The sequence below is a fragment of the Dasypus novemcinctus genome, chromosome 9, assembly GCF_030445035.2.
Source record: "Dasypus novemcinctus isolate mDasNov1 chromosome 9, mDasNov1.1.hap2, whole genome shotgun sequence".
NCBI lineage: Eukaryota > Metazoa > Chordata > Mammalia > Cingulata > Dasypodidae > Dasypus > Dasypus novemcinctus.
In genome coordinates, this window is record NC_080681.1 from 28,717,011 (window position 1) to 28,737,504 (window position 20,494).

Below are 20,494 nucleotides of genomic sequence, written 5' to 3' on the forward strand. Positions count from 1 at the left end.
TTCTTTATGCCAGTACCATGCTGGAGTTTTGTTTTGTTTTGCTTTTTGAGGTACTGGGAGCCAGGGATTGAACCCAGGGCCTCATATGAGGGAAGCCAGCACTCAACCACTGAGCCACATCACCTTTCCTGAGTTGGTTTTATCATTTGTTTGGTTTGGTGTTTTTGTTCTTTCAGGAGGCACCAGGAACCAAACCCAGCACCTCCCATGTGGGAGGCAGGCACTTAACTGCTTGAGCCACATCCATTCCCTCCCATGCTGTTTTAAACATTATAACTATGTAATATGATTCAAAGGCTGGAAGTGAAAATCATCTAACTTCATTCTTCCTTTTAAAGATGTTTCTGGCTGTTTGAGGCCCCTTACCCTTCCAAATAAATTTGATAATTGGGTTTCCATTTCTTTTAAAAAGGCTGTTGGAATTCTTATTGGGATTGCATTGAATTTGTATATCAATTTGGGTGTAATTGACATTTTAATAATATTTAGTCTTCCTGTCCATGAATATGGAATGTTCTTCCATTTATTTAGGTCTTCTTAGATTTCTTTTAGCAATGCATTATAGTTTTCTGAATACAGGTTTTTTACATCCTTGGTTAAGTTTATTCCTAAGTATTTGATTCTTTTTGTGCTATTGTAAATGGAATTTGTTTCCTGACTTCCTCCTCCAATTGCTCTTTACTAGTATAAAGAAACACTACTGATTATTGCATATTAATCTTGTATCCTGCCACTCTGCTGAATGTGATTATTATCTCTAGTAGCTTTGTTGCAGATTTTTGGGATTTTTGAGGTATCAGATCATATCATCTGCAAATAGCAAAAGTTTTACTCCTGCCATTCCAATATGGATGCCTTTTATTGCTTTTTCTTGCCTGATTGCTCTAGCTAGAATCTCTAGTACTATAGCAAACAACTGTGGTGGCAGTGGGCATCCTTGTCTTGTTCCTGACTCAATAGGGAAGTTTTCAATCTTTTACTATTAAGTACAATGTTAGCTGTGGATTTTTCATATATGCCCTTTATTGTGTTGAGAAAATTTCCTTTGATTACTATCTTTTGGAGTGTTAAGAAGAAAGGATGCTGGATTTTGTCAAATGCCTTTTCTGCATCAATCAAGATGATCACGTAAATTTTCTTCTTTGCTATTAATGTGTATTATGCTGACTGACTTTCTTGTGTTGAATCACCCTTGCATGCCTGGGATAAAAACCTACTTGATCATGATCAATAATTATTTTATGTGTTGTTGGATTCAATTAGTGAGAATTTTGTTGAGGAGTTTTGCATCCTTATTTATTAGGGAAATGGATCAGTAATTTTCTTTTTTTGTGATATCTTTATCAGGCTTTGGTATAAGAGTAATATTGACTTCATAGAATGAATTTTGTAGTGATCCTTCCTGTTCAAATTTTTTGCAAGAGTTTGAGTAAGATTGGTATTAAATCTTCTTTGAATCTTTCATAGAAGTCCCCTGTGAAGCCACCTGGTCCTAGGTTTTTCATTTTTGGGAGTTTTTGATGACTGTTTCAATCTCCTTGCTTGTGATTGGTTTGTTGAGGTCTTATATTTCTTTTAAGGGTCAGTGTAGGTTGTTTGCATGTTTCTAGGAATTTTTCCATTTCATCTACATTGCTCAGTTTGTTGGCATACATTTGTTCATACCATCATTTCATGATCTTGATTTATCTGAGGTCGATAGTAATGTTCCCATTTTCATTTCTGATTTTATATTTTTTTAATAAAAATATAAAAAATATTTTATATTTTATTATTTGTATGTCCTCTCTTTTATTCTTTGTCTAGCTAAGGGTTTATCAGTTTTGTAGATCTTCTATAAGAAGCAACGTTTGGTTTTGCTAGATCTATTTTTTGTTCTCAATTTCATTTATTTCTCCTCTGATTAATATTCCATTCTTTCATCTTGCTTTGGGCATAGTTTGCTGGGTTTTTTTCCCCTGGTTTCTCCAGCTGTGTAGTTGCAATGTTGATTTTAGAACTTTCTTTTTTTTTTTTTTAAAGATTTATTTATTTATTTAATTCCGCCCCCTCTCCCAGTTGTCTGTTCTCTGTGTCTATTTGCTGCGTCTTGTTTCTTTGTCCGCTTCTGTTGTCGTCAGCGGCACGGGAAGTGTGGGCGGCGCCATTCCTGGGCAGGCTGCACTTTCTTTCACGCTGGGCGGCTTCTCCTTACGGGGCGTACTCCTTGCGAGTGGGGCTCCCCTACGAGGGGGACAGCCCTGCATGGCACGGCACTCCTTGTGCGCATCAGCACTGCGCATGGGCCAGCTCCACAGGGTCAAGGAGGCCCAGGGTTTGAACTGCAGACGTCCCATGTGGTAGACTGACGCCCTAACCACTGGGCCAAGTCCGTTTCTCTCTTCTTTTTAATGTAAGCATTGAGAGCTATAAATTTCCCTCTCAGCACTGCTTTCCCGGCATCCCGTAAGTTCTGACATGTGTTCTGATTTTCATTCATCTTGAGATATTTATTGATTTCTCTTGCAGTTTCTTCTTTGACTCACTGATTATTTAATACTGTTGTTTAATCTCCATTTATTTGTGAGTTTTCCATTTTTCTGCCTGTTGTTGATTCCCAGCTTTATTCCATTATAATCAGGGAAAGTGCTTTGTATGATTTCAATCTTATTAAATTTATTGATGTCTGCTTTGTGACCCAACATATGGTCTATCTGGAGATTTATAAGCACTTGAGAAGAATATATATTCTGCTGTTTGAGAGTACAATGTTCTGTATATTAGGTTTAGTTAATTTATAATATTGTATTGTGCAGGCAAAGACTGTCTATAGTTGCCCAGAGAGACTGAAGTTTCATGCATCTTCCTTCTCTGCCTGGGGCAGGGATGGTGCTGGCGGTGTGGACAGCAAACTAAGCCATGCACATCAAAACTAACCACAGTTGCCTGGAGAGGCTTAGGTAGCACAGTTCCTTCTGCCCTCTCAGGGACTGGGATGGAACCACAGGAGTGCTCGACACTCCAGTACATGTGAGCCAAAAGCAAATGCAATTGCCTGGAGAGGGTAAGGGAGTATTGTCTCTCCTCCTGCTCTGTCAGGGGCAGGAATGGAGCCACAGATGTGTCCAATAATCTAGTTCATATGGGTCAAAAGCACCTGCAGTTGCCTGGAGAGGCTGAAGGAACAATGTCCTTTCCGCCCTATCAGGGGCAGGAATGGATCCACAGGAGTGCCCAACACTCTAGACCATGTGGGCTGAAAACTCCTACAGTTGTCTGGAGACTTTGAGGAAACACCAAAGCCCTCCTATCCTATTGAGGGCAGAGATGTATCCACAGGTTTGCCCACCAGTCTTGTCCATATGGGGTAGAAGTGCCTGTTCTTGGTCAGAGAGGCTGGTGCAGATTCCTCCAGCTTCCTCCTTGCTAGAGGTGGAACTGGAGCCTAGGCTAGGGCTGGGATATGACATGGAAGAAAAAGAGACAGTCCCTACCTGCACTGTGATTTTCAATCAGTCCTGCTTCCCCTCATGCCAAGGGCAGAGTTAAAGTGGAGGGTACTGACCTCTTTCTGATCTGAACAGGTTCAAACTTTAGCTGTTCTTAGGATTGGACTTCAGCCAGCTGAATTTACTAATCAGTAGCAGAAATCAGTGCCCAACCTTCTCTTCCTCCCCTGTTTTTGTTTTTGTGAAATAGAGCTTCCAACTCTAACCATGGGACAGCTCCTGAGATAGCTTGTGCTGCCAGTGGAGGATGGGCACTGGCCTCCACTGTGTGGAGTGCTCAAGTCATGAATCTTCTCTGCAGATGGGCAGTCTCCTCCTTCCATTCTTTCAAGGATGCTGTAGGATGCTCTTTTGGTCTGCTGGGTGTTCCCAAACTAGTGCTTTAGATAGCTCTGACTGATTATTAACTGCCTTGTAGGATACCCTGACTCTTGGAGCTCTTTACTCTGCCATCATCTTGCCCCCTTTTTCTATGTGTATTTTTGAAAAGGGTGCCAAGTCTAATCAGTGGGGAAAGCACAGTCTCTTCAACAAATAGTCCTAGGACAACAGGAAACTCACATGAAAAGAATGAGTGTAGTGGGGTGAGAGGGGTGCAGGGTATGTGGGGACCTCATGTTTTTTTTTAATGTAACATTAAAAAAAAATAAAGACAAAAATTTCAAAAATTTTTTAAAATTTTAAAAATTAAAAATAAAAAAGAAAGAATGTGGACTTCTACCTCTCACCATATAAAAAAATTAATTCAAAATGGATCAATGAGCTAAATATAAGAGCCAATACTATTTAAAAAACCTAGGGGAAACGGACTTTGGCCCAGTGGTTAGGGCGTCCGTCTACCATATGGGAGGTCCGCGGTTCAAACCCCGGGCCTCCTCGACCCGTGTGGAGCTGGCCGTGCGAAGTGCTGATGCGCGCAAGGAGTGCCTTGCCACGCAAGGGTGTCCCCCGCGTGGGGGAGCCCCACGCGCAAGGAGTGCGCCCGTGAGGAAAGCCGCCCAGCGTGAAAAGAAAGTGCAGCCTGCCCAGGAATGGCGCCGCCCACACTTCCGGTGCCGCTGACGACAACAGAAGCGGACAAAGAAACAAGACGCAGCAAATAGACACCAAGAACAGACAACCGGGGAGGGGGGGAAATTAAATAAATAAATAAATCTTTAAAAAAAAAAAATAATAAAAAACCTAGGGAATATCTTCAGGACCTTGGGTTAGGCAATGGATTTTTAGATTTTACACCCAAAGCACAAACAACAAAATAAAAAATATATAAAATGGACTTTGCCAAAAATTAAACTTCCATGCATTAATGGACATTATCAGGAAATTGAAAAGACAACCTACAAATTGTGAGAAAATATGTAAAAACCATATATCTTATAAGGGCTTAATATCTGGAATATATGAAGAACTCCTACAATTTCACAGCAAAAAGACAAACAGCCCAATTAAAAAATGGGCCAAGGATTTGAATAGACATTTATCCAAAGAAAATATACAAATGTCCAATAAATACCTGAAAAGATACTCAATATCATTATCCATTAATAAATGCAAATTAAAGTATAATTACACTTCCAGAAAAATGGCTCCCAAGTAGGTAGGCAGAGTCCAACTCCCTCACAAAAAAGAATGGAGAAAAGGCAAAAATATATCCAAGGGAGCTGCTTTGGAGATACATAGAACAGGAAAGTGTTATGCATCAGTCAGGAGGGAACTAGACAGACAAGGAAGCCAAAGGAAAACCATACATTACTTGCCCTGTGGCTGGAAACGGCACATCTATCCCATCCTCAAGGCAAATAGCCTTGGTAAAGCCCCTGAATCACTGCAACCAATGGAGTAGGATGGAGAGTACCACACAGAAAAAGAAAAACAAATTAAACCCAAAGCAAGTAGAAAGAAGGAAATAACAAAGATGAGGGAAACGGACTTTGGCCCAGTGGTTAGGGCGTCCGTCTACCACATGGGAGGTCCGCGGTTCAAACCCCGGGCCTCCTCGACCCGTGTGGAGCTGGCCATGCGCAGTGCTGATGCGCGCAAGGAGTGCCGTGCCACGCAAGGGTGTCCCCCGCGTGGGGAGCCCCACGCGCAAGGAGTGTGCCCGTGAGGAAAGCTGCCCAGCGCGAAAGAAAGTGCAGCCTGCCCAGGAATGGCGCCGCCCACACTTCCCGTGCCACTGACGACAACAGAAGCGGACAAAGAAACAAGACGCAACAAATAGACACCAAGAACAGACAACCAGGGGAGGGGGGGAAATTAAATAAATAAATAAATCTTAAAAAAAAAAAAAACAAAAAACAAAGATGAGAGCAGAGCTAAATGAAATTGAAAATAAGCACTAGAAAAAATTAACAAAACCAAAAGCTGGTTCTTTGAGAAGATTAATAAAATCAACAAACCCGTAGCTAGATGAACAAAGAAAAAAGGGGAGAAGACGCAAATACATAAAATAAAAAAGAGGAAGGGGAAATCACCGCTGACCCCACAGATAAAGACTACCATAAAAAGATACTTTGAAAAATTGTATGCCAGCAATATGGATAATTTAGATGACAAGAAAGGCCTCAAGAAAGGAAAACCATAGACCAATCTCTCTAATGAATCTAGATGCTAAAATCCTTAACAAAATAGTTGCTAATCGTATTCAACATTTAAAATGAATTATACACCATGGACAAGTGGCTTTCATCCTTGGTATGCAAGGATGGTTCAACATAAGAAAATCAATCAGTGCAATACACCACATTAACAGATCAAAAGAACAAAATCACATGATCATCTCTATTGATACAGAAAAAGCATTAGATAAAATACAGCACACTTTCCTGAGAAAAACACTTCAAAAGATAGGAATAAAAGGAAACTTCCTCAATATGATAAAAGATATATATGAAAAAGCCATAGCTAACATCATATTCAATGGTGAAATGCTAAAAGCTTTCTCTCTAAGATCTGGAACAAGACAAAGATGCCCACTGTCACTGTTCCTATTTAACATTGTGTTAGAAGTACTTGCTTGAGCACTTAGGCAAAAAAAAGATAAAGATGGCATCCAAATTGGAAAGGAAGAAGAAAAATTTCATTATTTACAGATGACATGATCCTATATGTAGAAAACCCTGAGAAATCTACAACAAAACTTCTAGAGCTTATAAATGAGTTAGCAAATTGGCAGGATATAAGATTAATGTGCAAAAATCAGTAGCATTTCTGTACACTAATAATGAGCAATTGAGGAGGAAATCAAGAATAAAAATCCATGCACAATAGCAACTAAAATAATCAAATACCAAGGAATAAATTTAACTAAAGATGTAAAGGACTTGTATGCAGAAAACTATACAATATTGTTAAAGGAAATCAAAGACCTACATAAATGGAAGAAGAGTCCCTGTTCATGGATAGGAAGATTAAACATCATTAAGATGTCCATCTTACTCACACTGATTTACAGATTTAATGTAATCCCTACACAAATTACCACAGCATTTTTTTTACTGAATTGGAAAAGCTAACTATGAAATTTATTTGGAAAAGCAAGGAGCCCCAAATAGCAAAGACACATAGAAAAAGAAAAATGAAACCAGAGGAACCACACTACCTGACTTTAGAACATACTACAGGGAAGTAGATGTGGCTCAACAGATAGAGCACCTGCCTACCGTATAGGAGGTACAAGGGTTTGATACCCAGGGTTTCCTGGCTCGTGTGGTGAACTGACCCACTTGCAGTGCTGCTGCACACAAGGAATGCTGATCCACACAGGGATGTCCCCACATAAGGGTGCCCCCCATGCAAGGAGTGGCCCCTGTGCAAAGAGAGCCACCCTGAGTGAAACTGCAGCCCACCCAGGAGTGGTGCCACACACACACAGAGCTGATGCAGCAAGATGACTCAACAAAAAGAGACACAGACCCCCAGTGCTGCCTGATGAGAATACAAGCAGACACAGAAGAACACACAGTGAATGGACACAGAGAGCAGACAATGGAGGGTGGGGGGGGGGGTGGTGGTGGAGAATTAAATAAATCTTAAAAAAAAAAAAAACATACTACAAAACTGCAGTGGTCCAAACTGTATGGTGTTGGTACAAAGATAGATATACTGGGAAGCAGATGTGGCTCAACTGATAGAGCATCCACTCCATATAGGAGGTCCAGGGTTCAAACCCAGGGCCTCCTGGCCCATGTGGTGAGCTGGCCAATGCACAGTGCTGCCCCGCACAAGGAGTGCCATGCCATGCAGAGGTGTTACCCGCATAGGGGAGTGAAAGGAGTGCACCCTGCACGGAGAGCCACCCCATGCAAAAAAGTTCAGTTCCCCCAGGAGAGGCACCACTCACATGGAGAGCTGATGCAGCAAGATGATGCAACAAAAAAGAGACGCAGATTCCTGGTGCTGCTGAGAATGCAAGTGGACCCAGAAGAACATACAGTGAATGGACACAAGAGAGCAGACAAGGTGGGGGGGGGGGGAGGGGAGAGCAATAAATAAATCTTTTAAAAAAGGATAGATATACTGATCAGTAGAACAGAACTGAGAATTCTGATATATAACCTCTTATATATGGTCAACTGATAATCGATAAGGCCATCAAGCCCACTCAACTGGGAGAGAATTATCTCCTCAACAAATGATGCTTAGAGAACTGGATATCCATATCCAAAAGAATGGGAGAGGATCACCATCTCATGCTCTATACAAAAATTAAATCAAGATAGATCAAAGATCTAAATATAAGAGCGAGGACCATAAATCTCCTGGAAGATAATGTAGGGAAGCATCTACAAGATCTTCTAGTAGGAAATATTTCATAAACTTTACAGCCAAAGCACAAGCAACAAAAGAAAAAATAGATAAATGGGAGTTTGTCAAGAAAGTGAAAATCAATGGGAGAAAATATTTGGTAACCATCTATCTGATAGGGGCCTAATATCCAGCATATATAAAGAAATCTTACATCTTGAAAACAAAAAGACAACCCATTTTAAAAATGGGCAAGTGATTTGAACAGACAAAGAAGAAATACAAATGGCTAAAAAGCATGTGAAAAGATGCTCAACATCACTAGCTATTAGGGAAATGTAAATCAAAACTACAATGAGATATTATCTTACACCCATTAGACTGGTGGCTACTCAAAAAACCCAGAGGACTACAGTGTTGGGGAAAATGTGGAGAAAAAGGAACACTTATCCACTGCTGGTGGGAATGTAGAATGGTACAGCCATTGTGGAGGACAGATGGTTCCTCAGGAAGATAATAATAGAACCGTCATGTGATCCAGAAAAAATCTCATTGCTGGGTATATACCCAAAAGAATTGAAAGCAGGGACACAAACAGATATACCCATACCGATGTTCATAGGGGCATTATTCACCACTGCCAAAAGTTGGAAGCAACCCAGATGTCCATCAACAGAAAAATGGATAAGCAAATTGTGGTATATACGTATAATGAAATATTACTCAGCTTTAAGAAGGAATGGAGAATTAACTCATGGGACAACATAGATGAATCTGGAAGATCTATGTTGAGCGAAGTAAGCCAGGCACTGAAGGATAAATACTACATGACCTCATGGATATAAATTAAGCAAATAGAGCAGACTCACAGAGCTAGTCTGGCAGATAGGTTTACAGGAGACAGAAAGGGAGTAGAGGGTTATGAGTCAATGCCCATATGGGCAAAATCTATGATAAATGGAAGGGTGTAGTTTTGCAGTGGATGGGCATGACAGTTGCAGTTATGCTACTGGGTTTGTTGGCACTTGTCTGTGAGAGGGGTAGGGTGGGGGGGTTGGGTTGGACTATCCATGGAAATGGGGAGAAGGTGTGGGAAGAAGCAGATGACCTCTGGGGATGTGCAGGCCTGTGGTTAAAACTACAAAATTGGGAATGTTCTTTTGGCATATATGGCAAGGGAACATTACTGGTGCAGAGTGCTGGATGTCAGGGAGGGGACTGCACACAGGACAGGGAGCACCTGGAGCAGGCTTCATGGATTATGTAGGTGTTCATCTTGTCATAGTGTATTATATCAGTGGGTGGAGGACCACACAATAAAGAAGAAAATATTAAACTCCCATCCTGGGGAGTCCTGCTATGTTCTCAAATAGAGGGGCAAGAGTCTCTCAGGAACATAGGCAATGCCTAATAAAAGAAAACAGACCAATATGTCAAGCCCTCAATATTATTGCAAGTGACTATGAATCTTATTCTTCAAAGAGCTTAACTTAGTGATTACCATAGGTCCTGAGGGGAGAGGGAGGAAAGAATAGATGGAACATAGGGCATTTTTAGGGCATTAGAATTGTTCTGCATGATCTCCCAATAATGGAAACTGGTCATTTTAAATTTTGTCAAAATTTACAGAATTGTACAGTACAAAATGTAAATCATAATGCAAACCACTGATAATTATTAGTAGTAGTGCTTCAATATTTGTACATCAATTGTAACAAACGTATCATCCACATGTAAAATGTTATTAATAGGGGAGAGGGAAAAGGAGGAGGGCATTGGGTATATGGGAATCCCCTATATTCTCTATGTAACTCTTCTGTAACCTAAAGCTTCTTTGAAGATAAAAATTTAAAAAAAGGACACTGGGGGAATATACAGAAGAAAATGTCACTGTACGTACAAGACAACGGACTTTGGCCCAGTGGTTAGGGCGTCCGTCTACCACATGGGAGGTCCGCAGTTCAAGCCCCGGGCCTCCTTGACCCGTGTGGAGCTGGCCCATGCGCAGTGCTGATGCGCGCAAGGAATGCAGTGCCACACAGGGGTGTCCCCCGTGTAGGGGAGCCCCACGAGCAAGGAGTGCACCCATAAGGAGAGCCGCCCAGCGCGAAGGAGGGAGCAGCCTGCCGAGGAATGGTGCCGCCCACACTTCCCGTGCCGCTGATGACAACAGAAGCGGACAAAGAAACAAGACGTAGCAAAAAGACACAGAAAACAGACAACCGGGGGAGGGGAGGGGAATTAAATAAATAAAAAATAAATCTTAAAAAAAAAAAATTAAGACAATAGACTTTAAAGTGATGAAAGATAATGTTTTAAAAAGTTCTTACTATTTAAAATTTTTAAAAAAAATTTTTGTATTTTATGTTATTTTTTAAAACTGTCATTATTTTATTTTCTTATTTTTATTTGGTTATTTTCTTGGCTTCATCTTTGGAGAGGTTTTGGATCCTAGAAGGGTCACAAATGTGGCAGAGGAGGAACATTGGTGCAGAGTTTGGTGATGAGGGGATGTGTGGGAGGGGGTTCAACTGGGGCATGCCGCTAAGACATATGAATGTATACAAGTATTCATGGGCATTGTCACAGTGGGTGGAAATCCATATAATAACTGAAAGAGTATCAAATTCCCACCCTGGGGAGTTCGGCTACATTCTCTTAATGCAACAGCAAAATCCCCTTGTACAGGGGTGGTGCCAAGTGAAGGAGGATGGACCATTTTACTGGGCCCTTGATACTTAAAATTGTACCTATGAACCTTTTCTTTTGAAATTGATACTTAATATTATATGTTGCCTAAGAGTTACTTCCTGAGGACCTCCTTGTTGCTCAAATGTGGCCTCTCTCTAAGCCAAATTCAGCATATAAATGCACTACCTACTCCCAGCATGGGACACGACACCAGGGATGAGCCTCCCTGGCACTGAGGGATTATTACCAAGTGGCAAGTAGCAATGCACCTGAAAAAAGACCTTGACCATAAGGGGGAAAAGATAAAGACAAATGAGTTTAAATGGTTAAGAGTCTTCAAAGTGAGTGGAGAGGTCATTCCAGAAGTTACGCTTATGCATGCCTCAGCAGGATCTCACTGACTGCCAAGGTAAATATTGCCTCAAATAGCAGGACTTCTGAGAGCTCTGAAGACATCCAGACACTATAGGCAGGGCAGACAGCTCAGGAGTTTGGCACTCTGCCAGTGGGCCTTACCTTGGAATTTATGCTCCCAATGTAAGAGTTGGACTCATCTGTAGTTTCCCTACACATAGCTCATCAGGCCCTTCTATCTGAACCTATAGTTAGCACTAGAGTTGATAGGTGTTATGTCCAAAAGACTTAAATCTTTGGTCCATCCATGTACCAGCTGGGCCCTGAATCTCAGCAAAGTTGCAACACCTATTCTCCAGATCATTGGACTCACCCAGGACAACTAACAAGGTGATGATGGACAATGCCTATCCCAAGGAACAGAGAGAATCTGCATCTGCAAGCAAGACAGTTCCATTCATTTGCCCCATGGGATCTAAGCCCCTTCTGAATTAGAGCTTGGGGAATGAACAAAGGATTAAAGTAGACTATTTTTCTACTATAGACTTATTGTTATTGTAGGAATAGAAGAACTTTTATTATTGATATGGAGGCAGTGGTCACCTGAGGTTCTGAGGGGAGGGAGAGGGAAAAATAGGTGTAATGTGGGGGCATTTTCAGTACATTGGAATTGTCCTGCATGATGTTACAATATTATAGGGAGTTATAGGCCATTATATATTTTGTCATAAATGACAAAATTGCATGGGGCAAAGTGTAAATTATAATGTAAACTATAATCCATGCTTAGTGGCAATGCTTCAATATGTGTTCATCAATTGTAACAAATGTACCAGACTAATGAAGGATATTGTTAATGTGGGAAAGTGTGGGAGGGGGACAAAGTGGGGCATATGGGAATCCCCATATTTTTTTAATGTAACATTTACGTAATCTAAAGTTTCTTTAAAATAAAAAAATAAATAAGATACCATCTCACACCCATTAGGATGGGTAGTAATTATTTTAAAAACTAAAAATAACAAATGTTGACATGGATGTGGGGAAATAGGAACTTTCATACCTTGTTGGTGGGAATGTAAAATAATGTAGTCATTGTGGAAAACAGTTTGGTGGGTCCTCAGAAAGTTACACATAGAATTAACATATGACCCAGCAATTCCACTCTTAACCAAAAGAACTAAGAGCAGATATCTGCCCAACAAGTGATGGCAGCATTATATTCACAATAGCCAAAAGATGGAGGCAACCAAAGTGTCCATCAGTGGAAGAATGGATAAACAAAATGTGTTAAATACATACAATGGAATATTTTTTGCTGCAAAAAGAGGTGAAGTGCTAGTACATGCTACAACATGGATGAACCTTGAAGACATCATGTTGAATGAAAAAGCCAGACACAAAAGGACAAATAATGTATGGTTTCTCTTCTATGAAATACTTAGAATAAGGAAATTCATAGAGACTGAAAGCAGAATAGTGGTTACCAGGAGTGAAGGGCAGGAATGATGGGGAGTTATTGCTAAATGAGTATGAATTTTGGTTTGGAAAATTTGGTCTGGAAATAGTGGTGAAAGTTATATAATATTGTCAATGTACTTAATGTCAAAGAATTGTCCACTTAAAATGGTTAAACTGATATGTTATATATATTGTACCACAGTTAATAATAAATTTTAAAAGTTAAATTGAAATCCCAGGGAGGCTGGATATGCAATACTACCTATAGGCAGGATTTATATAACAAAAACAAGAGAGATGGTGACATGAAAAATAAACAATGTGGACTTTTATTCTACTTTCACTTTGTCTTCATCTTTGGTTTTATTTTCCTCTACTTTTATATTATGCTATCTTTTTCATGTTATATATCTTTGTACACTGCCTTAAAATATTTCTGGGAGATGTGGTACATAAATAAATATAATGTGTTCTTTTCTGGCAATAGCCAAGATTCATTGCTCATTTGCCTCAAATCCTTTTAGAAGTGGTTTTAATATAAATCAGTGATTCCTATCTGGTGTCCGACTGGGTCCTGATAGTTATTACAAAGGACCTGCAAAGTTTAAAAGTATACACACATTTGCTGTAGACTGTACTGATTTTTAAAAAATTATGTGTAATAAAGTTGTAGATTCACTTAAAATCATAGTTTTCCACTACTAAGAACTCTTAATCAAAAGGTACTAAAAGTAAGAACTTCCCTGGAATCATGAAATTTTTAAAAAACATAATTAAAGGTCCTCAAATTCAAAAAGACTGAAGAAATTTGGTGGATGTGTGTGGTCCTATTAGAAGAACACAGCTTTGATTCTACTGATAGACTATTCAGAGAAAAACTATCAAAATAAATTGGCATGTGAGAACAGCTGCAAAGCCAAGCAGAGGAAGCAGAAACTACAGCATATGCAGGTTCTACAGCAGCAGACCCATGATGCAGAGAGTCAAGAGCTTCCAGTGGGAAGCAAAGGGAAAAAGGCAAGCCCAGGAACAGGTTAAGACTGAGGTGGCCTTGAACCATTGGATTAGACTGGGCTCAGGAGTACCTGGCCACTGCCCTGCAAAAGCCAGAGGAAGAGAAAAAGCTGCTGATGAGAAAGAAAGAGGTACGAAGGTTATCGAAAACTGGGCTTTAAAAGATGGAGAAAAGGTGGAACTCCAGGAAATCTAACTCAGAGAATCTAAGCACATTGCAGAAGAGACAAAGGAAAGTACAGGGAGGTGCCTCATAAGTTGGTGATTCTTGAAGGGAACTTAGAAAGCACTGAGGAATGAACTGAGCTGGCAGAGTCCCATTGCTGAGAAATGGATGAGCAGATCAGATGGATGGACCAGAACCTGAAGTGTCTGAGGGCTGCTGAAGAAAAGTACTCTCAAAACAAAGACAAATATGAAGAAGAGATAAAAATTCTTATTGATAAACTTGAGAAAGAGACCCGTGCTGAGTTTGCTGAGAGATTGGTAGCAAAACAGGAAAAGATAATTGATGATTTGGAAGATAAACTGAAATGCATCAAAGAGGAGCATCTCTGTATCCACAGAATGCTGGGCCAGATGCTCCTTGACCTGAATGATAAGGAGAGCACCCCAGTCCAGCCCTGCCACTGCTTGTCTTTTTGAACTTCACTCAGCCAGAGGCCAGCCTGCCTGAAGTTGACCTTTAAGCTGAGGGCTGAACTTTAACTAGAAGATTGCTTTCTCCTCTTGCCATATACCCACCCCTGGCCCCATGTCTTTTTCACCAAACCGTCTCTGCCTTTGCCAGAGATTGCAGCTGGGCTATGTGCTGAGCACCTTTAGGAACAACATTTAAGGGAATATGAGTGCAATGCAAGAGTCTTCAAAAGCATATTTTGATGTATACATTTTGCAATTATCACCTTTTTTGTTGTTGTTGTATCAAGCATTTATTTGTAAAACATTCCAAATAATTCTACAGCTCTGAAGCAGCAATCTAATTCCTTTCTCACTTTTAGAAGGTAACTTCTCATCTAAAACATATTGCCGAGAAGCAGATGTGGCTCAAGTGATAGAGCTTCCACCTACCATATGGAAGGACCTCGGTTCAATCCCTGAGGCCTCCTGGTGAAAAAGAAGAAGAGAAAGCGTGCCCACGTGGTGAGCCAGTGCCTGCGTGAGTGCCCTCACAGTGAGCCAGTGCCTGCGCAAGTGCCCACGTGGTGAATGCAAGTGCCCACGCAGTGATCCAGTGCCCCGTGCAAGTGAGTCACGCAACAAGATGATGATGCAACAAAAGAGAGACAAGGGGAGAGTCAAGGTGAAGCACAGTAGAAACCAGGAATTGAGGTGGTGCAATTGACAGGGAAACTTTCTCTACATTAGGAGTCTACAGGATTGAATCCCCAATGAATCCTAGAGGAGAGAAAAAGAGAAGAGAAGACAACACAGACAGCAAAAACAGCGGAGTGGGATGAGGGGAAGGGTGAAAGTAAAGAAATGAATGAATGAATGAATAAAAAATAAACAAATAAATAAATACCAAACAAACAAACAAACATTTTGCCCTCCGTAGAAGGAAAGAGATAGTACGTGCCTGCCTCTAGAGAGTTGAACATAGCCCTGGGAGAGGCTCCATTGTGGGAAAACTCATTGCTCTATACAACTATACAAAGAACCAGTCAAACCAGAAAGGTGATTCCAGGACTTGCCCCCCAAAAACAAAAGTGCTGTTCAAGTTTTCAGCTTTAAGGTATTTTAGGGCAAATTATATATTATTTTAAATTTTTTTCTCATCAGAAGTGACCAAATTAATGTGATGAGACATCTGAGACCAAATCTTTGTCCTGTCCTTTCTCTACCCACTTCCCAGTTGGTCACAGAATAGATCATGCACCCCTTAAGTTGGGATGACCACCAATTTACTCTCCTGCTTCCTTTTAAAAAAGGAAAGAAAATGTTTTGCTGCTGATTTAGCCATATGAAACATTTCATCATCCTTTTCTGGGGCTGAAGATACTCTCTCTAAAATTGTCATTTCATGCTTTGTATCAGTCAATGCTGGGAGAAATCTTGAATAGCTTATACACACAAAATGAAAATTCTATAGAATTTTTAAACTTTGCTTCTTTGGGGTTGGGGAAGCACTGGCCACCACATCTGGCTGTGAGTTCTCTCCACAGTCTGAACTGGAAGTGTGCTAATCTTTTACAATTCCTTTCCCCACCCAGCTTCACCTTTTTGGTGAGGTTTCTGTGAGGTCGTTAAGTGTCCATCCTGCAACTTATAAGCTTAATAGTTTTAAGAGACCTTTGGTGTGGTCTCTTTTGGGGGCCCCAGTCCCTTCAACAACAACAAAAGATAGATTGGCATATTGAAGGTCTTAGTGAATTTTCTATAGGAACTCAATGTAATACTTTACTTCCCAGAGATAAGGCTCTCTAACTCTTATATGTGATACTTGGGGAAATAAAGGGAGTGACAAAAGAGGTCAGCTTTGCCAGGATCCTATGTAATAGAAGAAGGCATTTAAAGGCTCATATTGAAACCAAGCGGTCTATGGAATGGTACTTGCTGTATGGATAATGCAATATATATTAGTGAGGAGCAAAGTTAGGCTGTTGGAGTAGATCCATCCTAAAATTTCAGCATCTCAATCAAGAAAAGTTAAGTTTTTCTTGCATGAAAAGCCTGGTTTAGGGTGATTTGGAGAGTTGGTGGTCTCTTTCCTGGTGATATAAGTCTGGGGAGCACAAAGTTTGTTTAAAGGTTTGAACAGATATATCCCATTTTAAACAACTGCATAAACATATTCCATTGCATGGATGAAATGTACTATAATATAATCAGTCTTCGCTGGGAGGACATTAAGTGGTTTCCATATTTGCTATTATAAGCCATGCATACAGTCACATGGAATTTTGGGTAGAAGGCTATGCCTAATCAAAGTGTCACAGCCCAAAAGAACTCCTGATTCTAAAGGTTTTTTATGGGTGAACTTTATAAGATTTCCTAAGTTTGAATAGATTTATATCACACTATGATTTTAACTAGCATGTAAGAGAAGGTGAAATGGAATGAACAGGATATGTTAACGAGTGTATATACAAGAGAGAGGAAGAAATATCAAAAACAAGAACATTGCTAAACACAGGTCCACTAGCAGTTTCATAAATCTGCAATTGTGATGCCACCTCTCCCCTCCGTTTCAGTGATAATCACAACCTTTCTCCTGAAAAACCCAGATTCCTTTTCAACACATATTCCCTGTGCCTTCTTTCATGTGTATGATGTAAGATCCTTAACAAACCAATGGATTTCAAGCTGAAGTATGAATATGCACTGTTATGCAAATATTTTACAGTGAGAAATGAGGATGTATTATCGTAAGGAAATCAGTCTCCAGAGCCTTAGCTTCCACATGCATTCTTTTTAAAAACTGGTGTACCTGAGAACCTGCCAGGGTTCATACTAGAACTTTTCAAAATTAGTCATATCCCTCACCTTACACATACTAAATCCTACTATGATTTACTGCTGAGGATTTGAAAACCTCTATGTTTTCCCAAAGAAGGAGGAGGAAACACCTTTGAACAATTAATCAAGATGGCATAAGCCCATAAGAATTCTTATATTTTCCAATCATTATATATTCTTGTGAAGGATGAAGTTTGCATTAGAAATGTGGTGTTTTGGCCCATGCTGGGAAAATCTTAGATTTAGAGATATGATTCTTTTATCCTTCAATTATTGTTAAAGAAAGGGGGGAAAGTCCTATGGATAGAAAGCAAACAGAATTAGAAAGAAACAGTGAAATGCTGATGTGGTAGACAACACTAAGGTGTGCTTATATGATTCCTTGTCTCCTGGGATCCACTTGTTTGTGTAATCCCATCCCTTGAGTGTGGGTGTGACCTGTGACTTGGCTTTGAACCAACAGAATACAGCAAAGGTGATGGGTTGCTGCATAACTGCATGTTTTTGCTAATACTACTCATGAGAAAACTTACCTCCTAAACAGAGATGATTTATTCGAAGTCAGACTTAAATCAGTCTCCTGGACTTTTCAGTCTTCCTTTATATATTAATTTTAGTTTTAAACTTAGGAACTTTTCATGACAGAAAAAATATTTTCTAGATGAACAGATAGAATAGAACTAAGTCGAAGACTAGATTCTTCAGTTGTATAAGCCTTCCATATAAATAAGCATTTATATAAAATTTTATTTGTATTTAGGAAGTGTTTATTTACATTTAAGTTTCAATTAATGAGTTCTGAATTACATCTTATCTAATACATTGAAAGAAAAAAGAAAACTTAGTTCAATGGAATTATCTAGGAGGGAAAAAATGTCTAAATTTTTTCTCGTTGGAAGATACTTCCGGTTTGTCCTTCTCTGCCATTAACTTCAGAATTGATCTTTTTAAACTCTGATGCTGTATTATTTCAAGCAAGTAGTCTTTTCAGGCTTTATAAATTCCTGACAGAAAAAATATAAATAGAATGGAACTTGTCTATACTTCACAAGTAATGGCTTGTAATTTAACAAATGTCATGTATACATGCCTCTAGGTACCAAAATAACATTTAGATGATTAAACCAAGAGAAATTTTATTTTGTAATATTTTGGTGTATATTTCTGATTTTTGAAAAACATTACATTCTTTCATTTAAAATAAAGATAAATTACCTCAAAAATAATAGAGGTAGGGGAACAGATGTAGCTCAAGTGGTGGAGCACCTGCTTCCCATGTATGAGATCCCGGGTTTGATCCCCAGTACCTCCTAAAAGCAAAACAAACAAATAAATGAAAAAGCAACTCTCATTTGGGGAGCAGATGTAGCTCAGTGGTTGAGCACCTACTTCCCATGTATAAGGTCCTGAGATCAATTCCAGATACCGCCAAAAAAAAAAAAAAAAAGTAGTAGAGGTAAAAAATACCGGCACACAAATAATTATGGATTTTTAAAAAAATAAAAATGTGGTTTGAGAAATCAATAGAAATTTAGGGTTTTCATTTTCATGAAAGGATATTTTTGAAACAAAATAGTAAGAAGATTTTGAGCTAATAGTGAACAGTTTTTAAAAAGATGCATTTGTTATTTTAGTAACTGATTTGTCCTAATGTTTTCAGGGACATAGCAAGTATTAGACTTGGCATCAGTAATCATGGTTGTTATGATAATTACAAGATAATAAAAGAAAACATTATTGTAAGACACACAATACAGCACTTATCTCTGTTGAATTGGTGAGCTGAAAATCAGTCATAACCATAGGTTTTTGAGTTTATATAATACACATTCTACTCAAATCCTTTTACACAACCAAAAATCTGTAGTATGTAGGATATGGCAAACTTCTTGATGTACCTATAGCTAAATACATGAAGACACACATGATAAAAATAGCAGTGTGATAGCCAGGCCCTGAGCCTCAACAGACTTCAGCTCCTGCACTCTGGTTTATTGGCCTTACCCCACTCAGCTAACATGGAGTTGAAGAAGGTCAACCACTACACCAGGGAGCCAAGAGTGCCTACAACTGAAAGCAGGAGAATTGCATCCAGCATCCATGTGGAATTTAAGGCCCCTCCTGATATAGAAGTGGTATGGACACAACCATTCCAAGGTCCACAGGATGTTAGAATAGAGTATGGATTAGAGTGGCCTTACTGATATTCTATTCATGAACTATTGTGATTAGTAATCAAAGAAAATGTGGCATTGGTGTGGAGAAAGTGGCCATGGTGGCTGCTGGGTGTAGGGAGTGGGAGGACGAGATGTGATGTGGGGGCATTTTCGGGACTTGGAGTTGTCCTGGGTGGTGCTGCAGGGACAGTTACCAGACATTGTATGTCCTCCATGGCTCACTGGGTGGAATGTGGGAGAGTGTGGGCTATGATGTGGACCATTGACCATGAGGTGCAGCGGTGCTCAGAGATGTATTCACCAAATGCAATGAATGTCTCATGATGATGGAGGAGATTGTTGTTATGGGGGGTATATGGGAACCTCATATTTTTTTAATGTAATATAAAAAAAATAAAGACAAAAAAAAGTAGCAATACAGAGTACAGAGTACTTACCCTCAGACAATATTAAACTGAAATTTATATTAAAAAATAAATATAATAGGCAATATAATTTCTAATTGACTGATAGACATTTCTCAGGAGGTATATGAATAAATGTGAACCCTAGAATCAAGGCAGTATTTTGGCACTAACTGATTTCCTAAGATAAAATAGGTGTCCTGAGATTTACCCCAAACATAAATGAAATTTCTAGCAGCTTCATGACAGCAAGAAGACAACTTTAAGACAGTGCTTCTTGAAATTGTAATCATGTTTGCGAATTTCAGAAAAAGCTCAAGTTCAAAATGCTCCAAGGTTATAATTGTAACTTTTCCTTTAAAGTAATTTTAAAGAATGGATGAGAAGCTGAAATCTGTAACCTGTATATTATATATATATAATATATATTTGCAAATATAACACCTTGGGAAAAGCATAGTGCTGAGTTGGTCCAATGCAAAGCTTTAACATATTTTATAAATCAGATTGATATTATGAATCAAGCATTGAGTATGAGAAGTCAAAAGTTGTGAAAAATATTCAGTTGTTGGCCTTCAATTACTGGCTGGAAAAGTCTGGGGTAACTAAAGATGTGAAATGCTTATTACAAATTTGATAGTTATACAGATATATATGAAGACCTGGCAGTAAAATGATAAACTGAACCATAGAAAAGAGA

General features: G+C 39.4%; 1 pseudogene; it reads left to right on the forward strand.

Moving 5' to 3' along the window:
- The first annotated feature begins 13,685 nt into the window (after window positions 1-13,685).
- LOC131279667 (tropomyosin alpha-3 chain pseudogene) lies at window positions 13,686-14,399 on the forward strand (annotated as a pseudogene).
- Window positions 14,400-20,494: the final 6,095 nt, after the last annotated feature.